This window comes from Mastomys coucha, unplaced genomic scaffold (genome assembly GCF_008632895.1).
Source record: "Mastomys coucha isolate ucsf_1 unplaced genomic scaffold, UCSF_Mcou_1 pScaffold12, whole genome shotgun sequence".
Lineage (NCBI taxonomy): Eukaryota > Metazoa > Chordata > Mammalia > Rodentia > Muridae > Mastomys > Mastomys coucha.
In genome coordinates this window covers 85,108,000-85,118,843 of record NW_022196894.1, presented here as the reverse complement: position 1 = coordinate 85,118,843, position 10,844 = coordinate 85,108,000, and the positions used below count along the sequence as shown (strand labels likewise).

The window sequence follows — 10,844 nt, the reverse complement described above, 5'->3', positions numbered from 1 at the left end:
GAACCCCTACCTAACCCTACCCACTGTGTGATACATGAGAAGTGGTGTTACCTGCATGACCAAAACACTTCCCAGAACCAAGACCAAGAGAGAAAGGTTTCTTTGGCCTCATAGATTAGGAAATTTCAGTCCATTCCAGCAGGAAAGGCACACGGGCATAGGGGGTATGTGGCAGGGCTAGTCACACTGCAGTAGACTAACAAGCAAGAAATATGGTTGGTCCTACTTTCAGTGCCCCACCACCAGAAACCTATGTCTGTCAGCCAGGCCACCATATCCTAAAGGTTCCACGGCCTCCCAAAGTAACAATATCTTTCTTTTTTTTTGGGGGGGTGGGGGAACTAAATACATTTTAATAGAAAACAAAATACAAAATAACTTTTTCAGAAACAGAAACATTTAATTCTTTAGCAGACATCAGAACTTGCTTTGTGCTTAGAGCATGGTCGATACTTGCGAGTGCGCACTCATGATTCATTCTCTGTTCACTACCGACACTGCAGTGAGGTGGAAGCAGGTCACTGAGGGAGAAAAAGACCAATAAGCCACATCTCAGAATAAACAGCTATCCTTAAATCCAGCATTTAAGTCTATCTTGTGACTTATTCAAAATTACTCTTTATCATAATTTTGTGGATGGTATTGGGATGGAACCCTGGGTAACTGGCGCAGTGCTGAGGCCCACCCTCTGCCCACCACGGTGCTTCTCCCCAGGGTACAAGTGCTGACAAGTGCAGCCAGTGGAAGAACTGCCACCATCACTGCAGGAGCCCATGCTCAGTAGCTGCCTGCCTGCCCACAGAAGCACAGCATATGGTGCCCCCTTCTCCTGATACACCGGGCCACCAAAGTCTGAATTCCCTGAACCACAAAATTCCAAGTATTATAGCCAGTGCCGGGAGTCACTTGCTGCCAGTGCTAGGTTTCTTCTTCTCAATAATAAATTTATTAATTGTAATAATAAAAGTTCTGGTTTTATCATTATGGAAAAGGAAAGACTGCCATATCATCTCTTCCTTTCCTAGTTCCTGCCCTCACGTCCCTCAGGGAGAGACCATCTACAGCTGCTGTAGGGAGAGTTCTACAAGTGTTCCAGTACACCCAGGGAAGAGACAGATGCAAAAGCAAGGTGCCTGCGTGAAGCAGGAGGCCCCGAGCCTGGGAGCCTCCCAGCTCTCCACTGGAGTCTTATGCCCCAGGGCTGTGTTGAGTGTGTGTGTGTTTGGGGGGAGGGGGTACGGAGGGCTCTTTCACAATCACTGATTCAGTTTTAGCAAGTCCTGGACTGGGACCAGTCTTCCAGCCCTACCCAGCCTGCCACCTGGATAAAAACTTAATGTTCTTGATTCTCTTGTGTGATTCCAGTCACCAGGAAGAGGTTGCAGGCCAGGAACTGTACACTCAGGACGTTGCTCATCTGCCCAGTGTACACTCACCCGAAGAGCTGTCAGCAGTTGTGTCGCAGCACATGCTTCTGATGTTCCAGACACGCACAGAGTTGTCCATGGAGGCAGAAGCAATCAGACACTGTCCAGGCTAAAGGCCAGACTGGTGATGCTGTTCATGTGGCCTCTCAGTTCTTTAAAAAGTGTCCCAGAGGCCAAATCCCACAACTTTAACCGCTGGTTCTCACCAGCAGATGCCAAGTACTTACCATTGGGAGAAAAGGAGTGGGAGAGCACAGGGCCCTGGTGACCTGTAAAGAGCCACACCGAGTTCCCCTGCTGGGCACTCCATAGCCAAACAGTTTTGTCAATGGAACCTGTAGCTAAGTAGTTTGAGTTGGGGCGGAATTTGACACAGTCCACATCTGCCAGGTGTCCTGCATATATCCTCAGCGGATAAGTCCAATCAAAAGACCACAGCCTGGCAGTACAGTCATGGGACCCACTGGCAAAGTACAGGCTGTAAGGGCTGATGTCCACGTCTCACACAGGGCAGGCATGTCCCTGATACAGCACAGTGTTGGTGAAGCTCCCAGGATCCCAGTATCTGATGGACATATCTTCAGAACAAGAGAGCAGCCATGAGCTATCTTCAAGGAAGCGTGTTCTGTATACAGTATACAGTAGGATCTCACAGAACTTGGAAGAGACACCTCCTGATGACATGGAAGTCTATTAACTATCTCTCACTACTTTTGCTTGACTCATGACTCAACTGAAGTATTGCTGAATGAAAGTCTCTCAGAAATTATGGTCTGATTGATATGTAGGCCTTCATTTAATATGAATGTGGTAATCTTGACGAAGACACATCTTGTAAAAGCATCAGCCATGGCTTAGGACAATGGTGATATAGGACTATGATGACGGCCCTTTCATTTTCCACCAGGGGGCGCCAAGCACAAGGCAGTCAATGCCAAGGGCACCCTAAAGATACCCAGTTGGTGGTTCTGGAAAAACAAAAACAAAAGTCATGCTTCAGACCATCTAACACACCTCTATATCAGACACCAGAGGAAAAGAATTATTCTGACTAGTGTTTTAAGTTCTGAGTGTCTGGGAAGGTCAAGGTCATGGTGGAAACTGGCACACTTACGCTTTTCCCATTGATCTTTAAGTTAGCATTTGAGTACTGGCCTGCAGCACTCTGCTCACCGGTATCACCATTTATTCCCCAGTTCTTCATCCCCCACTGCCATCCCCACTGAACCTTGTCTCCCCTTCTCTCCAGGAGTTACCTCCACCCCCACCCCAAATAGTTCCCATCCTTGATTTCATGTCATGTCTGTTCCCTTACCTTCTCTTCCCCACCTCTAAGATCTCTTCCTTCTCACAATCCTGCCAAGTTTCACAGCTTACAGTTACATGAACACACAGAGATATTGTGATATGCCTGTCTGAGTCCAGCTTGTTGCACTTAACATGGTTTCTACTTGCAACGAATTTCTTATAAATGTCACTGTTTCCTTTTTTATTGCATAATAAGATTCCATTCGTATAACTCGCATTTTCTCCATCCACTCCTCTCTTTGCAGACGTCTGTGATGGGCACATTGCCTATCTATGGAGAATAATGAGATGATTAAGCACAGGTGTGTAAGTATCTCTACACTACGTTGACTTAGAAATTTCAGTGCTATCTATCTGAGTCATGTGTTGGTACTGTTGTACACTGCTTTAGAAACCTGCACAGTGGCTGCCCCAGCTCACACTCCCGCTGGCTGTTATTTTTCACATCCTCAACCAGAATTTGTGGTCCTTTGTTTGCTTAATGACAGCCAATCTATCTGAGTTGAGAAGATACCACCAAGCAGAATTCATTTGCATTTCCCTGTAGGTTAAGAGTGTTGACAATACTTTATGTATTTGTTGGCCATTTGTAACTCTTTGGGAACCATTTATTAAATGGATTGATTGGTCCATTTATCGATGGTTTTGTTGTTTATTTTTTGCAATCTTTATATACTCTAGTAATTTTTAATTACTTTTAATTTATGTAAGTGTGTGTATGTGGTGTGTGTGTGTGTTACCTTCAGGAATGTCTGTGTCGTACATGTGTGCCCAGTGCTCATGGAGGTCAAGAGGTCAGAAGAGGGAAGGAATTGGATCTCTTGAAACTGGTGATCCAGATCATTGTGAGCTACCTCTCTAGAAATGCCCACAAACACACCTCAGGTCTTGTTTCCTAGGTCGCTTTGTTAGTGTTGAGTCTGGAGCACTTGATGTCCACAACTGGCTTCACTTATGTCCCTGTACACCAGGTGCCTCTGCTGCCCACACTTCCTGTGCAGTCTGCGGGCTAGGCAGCCCCCCCCCCAGATCCTACTCTCTCAGGGTAACTACTGGTTTGCCAGGGGTGGGAGGCATTTTCCACATAGACTGGGGACCTGAAAAACAGCCCGGTAACTGAACTTGGTATCCGGGAGGGGATCAATCTTTTTATTTCCAAGACTTGCTGAGTATCAATCATCCTGCTGGAGGGGTGACGATAAGGTGGATGGTGGTATAGGAGCCAAGTCCAGTACTGGAACTTGTGCTCTCAGGCTCTGTAGAGGTGAAAGGCAGACTGGTAGTTCCCCGAGACTGATGAACGCAGGCTCAGAACTGTCTGACTCCAGGGCTGTTCTCGGTTGAGGAGGTCCTTGCCCAACCATGTGCTTCCTTGCCTGAGCTGAGCCTCCTGCACCTGCCACCGTCAGCTGGGCTCTCTCTCACGCCTGCTAAGATGAGGCTTGCTGTGCTCTGACTGTCCCCTCTTCTCAGCCTCTCCTCCTTTCACCCCTGCTAGATCCGTTTTTAACAAGTGACCTCTCAAGACAGCAAGGAGACCAGCCACTGCCATCCAGGTCTTATTGAATGACAGGGACTTTGTCTCCAGGGCTGAGCCAGCTGCCTGATCTGCCACTAGAGTTGAGGTGGGTGGGACTGTGCTAAGGACTGCCCTCTCTCACCTAACTTTCCTTTCCAAAGTAGCTTCAGGTTTGTCCGTCCTGCCAAGCACACTGCACAGCTCACCACGTGTCGTGTGCCATTCACTCCACATTTAAAGGATCCTTGCACTGCCTCGTGTGTTTAGTGAATCTTCCTGTTCTCATCTGCTAAGTGGTAGTCGGTGAGGGGTTCGCTTCTGCCTTGCCGGAATGCGTTAACAGGAAGCAGCAAGTACCTCCTACAGAAACTGACACACAGCATCTTCTGCCCTGTCCTCAGTCGCAGCTGGTCTCCTTTGCCTGCCCTGTAAGAGCATAGTCCTCATCTCACGCCAGCGTCTTAAGGAGGAGCTGCCAGACCCAGTGCTTTCTGAAGTTTCACAAACAGCTTAACAATTTCACAGCAGTAGCAGTATTGAGGTTTTGCCATGAACCAGTGAGAACAACGTGGCCCTGAGATCTGACAGAGCTATTTCAAAATCCAGATTGATGAGTCGGGGAATCCCTATTCGCAGCAGCTGAGAGCCTTTGACTTGTTGAAGTGGCTCCTATGAGCCAGATCAGATTCTTGCTGACCCCGAGGGGCAAAGAATAGAAACCTGGAAAATCTAGAGGAAGTTCTCCGCATTACCTGCCACGGACACCAATCTTGTTTTTCTTTCATTATCTGGGTAGCTGCTCTGGTTCCTCTACTCGCCTTGACTGGGAGGACAGACACAGAGTATTTATGGCGGCTGCTTTTCAGGCGCAGCCTTTATAGGCTGACCTCCCAACTCCCTGCAGCATCCACTTAGTTATCTGTCCATGGCGTCAATGTCGGGACTGCTGTAAAGTAATGAGGCCTTTCTAATTGATCTGGGCTGCTGCCCTCGTGGAATTAGGAGGACTGTTTTTAAAATATAATATGCAGATTAGCTTCCTAATGTAAAAACTGGAAGAGTAGCTAAGAAGGGGGTTTTTAGGACTTGCCAAGGGTACAATTCTTCTCTCAAAGATAGTTTTTGACAATCGCGTATAAATCAAGCCTGAGCTCATCTCTACACTGGGCAGCTGTCATTACAGTCTCCAAGCATGACTGTTTGAAAACTTAAGAGGTGAAAGGTGAGTGTAGAGCTGTGGAGTGAGTTAACAAATGCTTATATGGCAGAAGCGACCTTTCAGGAGAGTATGAACGCACTAGTTGACACCAGCATGAAAACCCCAGGTGCAAGTTCAAGCCTAACCCCCCAAAGGATCTACAGAAATCCCCTGCTGGGTCTCACTCAACAAAGGGTTCCATCTTCTGTGTTCTATTTCTTTATATCTTGGGAAATTCTGTTGTATAAATCAAGACATGTCAAATTATACCACAATGATAAATGGCCCCAACTCTCAGTTGCTCACGACCGCACAGGTTTATTCATTTCTTGAGGTGTCCTAGAGAAAGAAAAGTTGGAAGAAGGCTTTATCAGTCATCAGCACAAAGAATCTGAGCAAGTAGCTCACTGAGAAGTCTCATGATCTGCCATATGCAAGTTGAAGACCCAGGAGAAGTAGGTGCATCCGAATCCAAAGGCCCGAGAACACGTGGAACCCAGCGTGTGCCCGAGAGCAAAGGCAAGCAACGCCCATGCAGAAGGAGCCCAGCGTGTGCCCGAGAGCAAAGGCAAGCAATGCCCATGCAGAAGGAGGGGCATCCTCCTCCACTTCCTGTTCCTTTCAGAGCCTCAGTGGATTGATGGAATGACACCCCTTAATGAGAGAAAGCCGTCTAGTTTACTGAGTCACCCATCCCAGGGTGACTCAGGGCTAAGGTTATCCATAAGTGTTCTCACAGACATACACACACAAAGCGCAGCTGGACATATGGCAAATTCACATGACACATAAAGCTAACCATCATAGCCACACCACATGTCAAGCGAAAGTTGCTCCCGCTTGTATAGATGAGAAAGGGCAAATAGAGAGGGCAGTGTAGTGCTTCGCGGTGCATCTGCCCAGGGTTTTTCCTGCCGGTATTATCCACCCACTTCTCATTCAATGGCCTGTGCTGGTTTGAATAGGTTTGACCCCCACAAACTTGTGTGTTTGAATGCCTGACCCATGGAGAGTGGCACTATCAGGAGGTGTGGCCTTGCAGGGGGTGAGGCCTTATTGGAGTTAAGTGTGTCACTCTAGAGGTGAGCCTTTGAGGTCAGATATATGTTCAAGCTCTGCCCAGTGTGGAATCCCAGTTCCCTCCTGCTGCCTAGAGATCAAGACATAGAACTCTCAGCTCCCCCACCACCATGTCTGCTTGAGTGCTGCCGTGTTTCCCGCATTGATGATAATGGGCCAAACGTCTAAAGCTGTAAGCCAGTCCCAATGAAATGTTTGCCTTTTTAAGAGTTGCCATGGTCATGGTGTCTCTTCACAGCCATAAAACCCTAAGTCATGACCTTTCCTGGGTTTAACAGAGGTCAATGAAATACTTGGTAAATACAAACACTGTTTACCACACCATTCTTTATTCTCACTCAGAGCCACTGCTTCAGTGACTGCCCCTCATGTCACCCCAAGCCAACCTTACCACCTGTCTATGCAATCCAGGTTCTGGTCTTACCTAAGAACAACAGTCCTCTCCTTTTATTCTCAAAAGTACAGGAAATACATCGATGATCACATAGACACAGTTCACTGAGTATTTGATTTTAACAGAGAGAGTTATAGTGGAGAACAAGAAAAGATACAGCACTGGATATAGCCGTTACTGCTTCTGGAGTTGTGTCTTCAGCCATGCCTCTTCACTGCCTTTAGTTCCATGGTTCCCTCTAGCCAGTCATGGCCGTGTGCCACCAATACATGGTACCCTTGCCAGTCCTTCTAATAACCGACCACTTTCTCTCCCAGAGGCAATGCCCCATAGCAGTACAGACGTGTAATTCTTCCCACAACGCTCTCAGCCCTAGGTGAGGCTTTATTCATAGATGTTTTAGCGTGTGTGGATAAGCTTCTTGATTCTAGGTGGGGAGTTTGCCATTGTGTGAACAAAGGACTCACTGGAGAATAATTTTACCGAGGGATAATGAGTGCCTTCTATCTCAAAAAGAACAAATTGCAAGAAGATTCAAAATAATATTTTTTCTACTTGCAAAAGAAAAGAGTGATGTGTGTTCTGTGTGTGTGTGTGTGTGTGTGTGTGTGTGTGTGTGTACGAATAAAATGAATGTGCCTGGAAAAGAATATATATGTAAAATTTGGATATTCATGTAAGTCCTGATTTATGTTATGCTATTGGGAAATTTCAATATTTTATGTACTTTCTTAGTGAATGTAGTTGAAGAGGACATGGATTAGGTTATCATACTACTTCATGCATAGGGATGCTGCTTTTATTAAATTATCTTATGGAAGCAAATTCCTCAGGATAAAACTCCTGGTCAAAACTCTGACTACTTTTACCTTGTACTAACTTAATTTATATCTCTAGCTCAATTTACAATAATCATATGTAACATTTTTATTTTGTAATATAAGCTCAGTTTAATTTGATAACTAATCTGTGAAATGAGAGTGATGATATTTTTCTCTAACATGAAAACAATTATTTCCCCAAATAAACTTGAGAGCTTTGCATTTAGGTGAGGAAACTACCTCTTAATATCAAAGTGCTACGATCTAGACACAGTGCACATGGGTCATAATCCTTTGTTCACTTTTATGCCAACTAATGAAAGAAACAGCCCCTTTCATTGTCAGCTTCAGCTGCCAACTTGAAAAACTCCTAGAGTCATCTAGAAGAGGGAACCTCAGGTAAAGAATTTCCTCACCCAGATCGGCCTGGGAATACCTGTCTGTGAGGTGTCTTCTTCATTTCTAATTGATAAGGAAGAACCCAACCTGCTAGAGTAATGCCATCCCTATGCAGGTGGGCCTGGGTTCCATGAGCAACTCACTCATATGGAGCAAGTCAGTCAAACTGTTTCTGTGCTCTGTTCTGGGTTCCTGCCTTGGCTTCCTTCTATGATAGACTATAATCTATAAAATGAAATGAAATTTGTCCTCTCCAGGTTTCTTTTGGTCATATTTTTTTAACACAGTAATAGAAACCAAACTATGACATCCATCCCAAAGTAAGGGGAACTTATTAATTAAACCTTAGAAGTATACCTGATCAACTAGACATTAGCAGTGAAGCTGCCTGTGTGCACGAACTGTGCTCTGACAACTGGAGTATTGTCAGGATCCTTACAACCTCTCCTTCATCTGTTTCTTTCAAGTCTTAAGCTTTAGGTTGTCCATCTGCACACAACAGAGCTCATTCCTTACAGCTCTAGGGCTAAGGAAGGGGCTGTAAGAAACTGGAGACTGGAACCAACGCTTCCACCCTTCCGCAAGGCTACACCCAGGCCATATCCTTGGTGTAGGTGCTAATTTTTCTGCCTTGGCATTGAGTCTGTCTATATGACTCACATCAATGACACATGTGTAGAAGTCATATGTCATGGTAAACCTTGCAAGTTCTTACAAGTCAGGGAACACATCCTAACCAATCTGCTGCATTATAAGAGGCATATGCAACAAATACATAATTCTCCAGCATGTACTGCAGGAATTGACAGCCAGGCTTCTGCAATACAACTAAGCCAACCTACATCATATATGTGTGTAAGTGGTATTGCTGAGGCCAGCTCATCCGTACCACCAGACTGCAGATACAAAACTGACAAAAAGATTAATGCAATATGAATAGTAATAGGATCTGTGGAAATAAAAGTCCCAGGAGGGAACAACACAGTAGCTCCCCACCAGAGCCCTGAGCAGACCTTGGGCCCAAACTCTGCAGCCAGTCAAAGGACACCCAGAGGAAGCTCCACTCCCAAGCACTCTAACACACCCAGGATCCCGGGATCCCAGGATCCCAGGGTCTTGGTCACACCAGAATCTCAGGGTCCCAGAAGCAGCTTTACTCCCAGGAGTTCTGAAACACCCAGGTTCCCAGGATCACAGGATCCCAGAAACACAGGATCACAGAGACAGCTGAACTCTGAGGAGTTCTGACACAACCAGGATCACAGGAAGGACAGGCTCCAGTCAGATATAGTAACAACAGGTAGCACTAGAGATAACCAGATGGCAGGAGGCAAGCATAAGAATATAAACAATACAAACCAAGGTTTCTTAGCATCATCAGAACCCAATTCTCCCAACACAGCAAGTCCTGGATACACCATCACACTGGAAAAGCAAGATCCAGATCGAAAAATCACTTCTCACGATGATGATAGAGAACTTTAAGAAAGACATAAATAACTTCCTTAAAGAAATACAGGAAAATACAGGTAACAGCTAGAAGCTCTTAAAGAGGGAACACAAAATTCCCTTAAAGAACTACAAGAAAACACAACCAAACAGATGAAGGAAATGAACAAAACCATCCAAGGTCTAAAATTGGAAATAGAAACAATAAAAAATCACAAAGGGAGACAACCCTGGAGTTAGAAAACCTAGGAAAGAGATCAAGAGTCATAGATGCAAGCATCACCAACAGAATACAACAGATAGAAGAGAGAATCTCAGGGACAGAAGATACTATAGAAAACATTGACACAACAGTCAAAGAAAATGCAAAAAGCAAAAAGATCCTAACCCAAAACATCCAGGAAATCCAGGACGAACTGAGAAGACCAAGCCTAAGGGTAATAGATAAAGAAGAGAGTGAAGACTCCCACCTTTAAGGAACAATAAATATCTTCAACAAAATTATAGAAGAAAACTTGCCTAACCTAAAGAAAGAGATGCCCATGAACATACAAGAAGCCTACAGAACTCCAAATAGAGTGGACCAGAAAAGGAATTCCTCCTGTCACATAATAATCAAAACACCAAATGCATTAAATAAACAAAGAATTTTAAAAGCAGTAAGAGAAAAATGTCAAGTAACATATAAAGGCAGGCCTATCAGGATTACACCAGACTTCTCACCAGAGGCTATGAAAGCTAGATGATCCTGGGCAGATGTCATATAGACCTTAAGAGAACACAAATGCCAGCCCAGGCTACTATACCCAGCAAAACTCTCAATTACCATAGATGGAGAAAAGATATTCCAACAAAGGATAATAGATGGAAAACACCAACACAAGGAGGGAAACTACACCCTAGAAAAAGCAAGAACGTAATCTTTCAGCAAACCCAAAAGAAGATAGCCACACAAACATAATTCCACCTCTAACAACAAAAATAACAGGGAGTAGCAATCATTTTTCCTTAATATCTCTTAACATCAATGGACTCAAAGCTTCAATAAAAAGACATAGGCTAACATACTGGATAGGTAATCAGGACCCAGCATTTTGCTGCATACAGGAAATGCAACTCAGTGACAAAGACAGACACTACCTCAGAGAAAAAGGTTAGAAAACAATTTTCCAAACAAATGATCCCAAGAAACAAGCTGCAGTAGCCATTCTAATATCGAACAAAATCGATATCGAAACAGATGTATAAA

General features: G+C 44.8%; 1 long non-coding RNA gene across 4 annotated transcripts in view; it reads right to left on the bottom strand.

The window, feature by feature from the left end:
* Positions 1-339: 339 nt before the first annotated feature.
* LOC116086103 overlaps positions 340-10,844 on the bottom strand; it is a 19,706-nt gene continuing 9,201 nt past the window's right edge. For all 4 annotated transcript variants that reach the window (XR_004116823.1, XR_004116824.1, XR_004116826.1 and 1 more), the window contains 3 exons: positions 2,743-3,006; positions 1,437-2,395; positions 340-521 (listed from right to left, as the gene is read on the bottom strand). This is a non-coding gene — a long non-coding RNA (uncharacterized LOC116086103). The remainder of the gene's footprint in view (positions 522-1,436; positions 2,396-2,742; positions 3,007-10,844) is intronic.